Source organism: Gavialis gangeticus, unplaced genomic scaffold (genome assembly GCF_001723915.1).
Source record: "Gavialis gangeticus isolate Ggan-Ray unplaced genomic scaffold, GavGan_comp1, whole genome shotgun sequence".
Lineage (NCBI taxonomy): Eukaryota > Metazoa > Chordata > Crocodylia > Gavialidae > Gavialis > Gavialis gangeticus.
Window position 1 is genome coordinate 72938205 of NW_017728992.1, and position 1674 is coordinate 72939878.

Sequence of the window (1674 nt, forward strand, 5' to 3'; positions counted from 1 at the left end):
CAGATTTTTTTTAAGGGGGCAAAACAATATTTTTCCTAACTTCATTCTAGCCAATTACAAAATTAATTGGCTGCAATTTTCCAAAACAGTTCAGCCTGAGGCAGGTATCCAATATGAAACATTCCAGCTGAGACGGTTCAAATTTGACAAAGTTATATGCAACTGAGAGCAGGGCCCTAGAATGGGACATTTCAAGTCATTCTAATAAAAGGCAGTGCTAACAGCTCTGCCTATAATTTATTATAAAAAAAAGGTGGAGTGGTTACACAAAGCATTTCGTGTCACTTAAAACTATGTTTCTTTTAACCTAGAATTACAATGAGGTATAGTTTTAATGGATACGGTATATATTCTTTTGCGGACCACACCAGTTCACAAAAATGAACTAAAGCAAACATTTCCAGCTGCCTGCTTACAGACACCATATAAAGCCCAGTCTTACAAGCAGCTTGAAAAATGAGGTTCTGACACAGTTCACAGCAAAGTAGCAGTTTAGTTTACACTGTGCCGAGTGATTACAAAAACCTATCGTCCCCTTCCACCCCTCCCACAGTGTTTAATTTTCAGTTTGCTTATTGCTAAGTATCCTGTGCTAGTTACAAGCCAAGTGTTAAGAGTTTATTTTACATCATCTATATTCCTTCTTCCTTAGTATTATTTAATGAGTTGAAGGGTCTGGAAAGTTGTTCGCAGCCAACCCACTGTCCTATAAGTTACAAATGACATTTCATCTTCATATGCAAATTTCTGTGCCTAAGTGAATTATTTACAAGGTACAGCTTGTGAACTCCAACAATCAGCTGCCAGAGATTTACACCTACACTGAGTCCCTGATCTCCTGCTGGGGGAATGTGAAGTTTTCCACAGCCCTTTAAGATCTGAAGATTTAACAGAGAATAGTTGTTCCTGAAGCTGGCATTGCCTTGTCTGGGATAGTAGCTGACTAGGCTTTGCTGAGGGAAAGAGAATAATGGTGAGCTGTGAAACACCAAGAATGACTGCTTCAGTAGCTTAAAATAGTTCTTTTTTCTTTATTGGCATGCAGCTGCAAATCAGATGCATTGAGGTTAATTTAAATATTATACTTCCAGCTTTGCATGTGGGATATCAAGGGTGGGCCTATTATTGGGGTGGGATTTTTTTTCTTAATAAGGAGAAAAAAAGGGGTAAAAGAGAATGGGCTGCTATTACCTAGGAAGTCAGGAGGAGGCAGATGAGAAAAATAAGGAAATTATAGACTCTTCACGAACCCCTACCTTAGCATTTTCAGGAATGTGGGTGAAAAAACATTCTAAAACTGTACCAAGTTTAAGACAAATTCCTTTAAGCGTATTGAGTGATATGTTGAAAGCTGTGTTTGCACTTACTGAGGTTTTGCATTCACAACACCCTCTAAGAAGCCAAGGATCGTGAAGAAGGGTTGTTGTTACAGGAGCAATTATCATGCGATTCAGCATAGTTCCAGAGCCAGCTCAGACTAGCATGAGTGGGTTTAGGCACATGCGTGGGTATGGGTTCTTCCAAATAGCAAAATTGTGTGATATCTTCCTTTCTGTCTTGTAACCTCTGTAGTTTCCACCTATTTTCTATGGTAGTGAATTTCATTACAGCAGAGATTTGCACCTGTTGGTAACATTAGAAAAAACAGCGAGCTACAAAATAACCCTCCCCCAC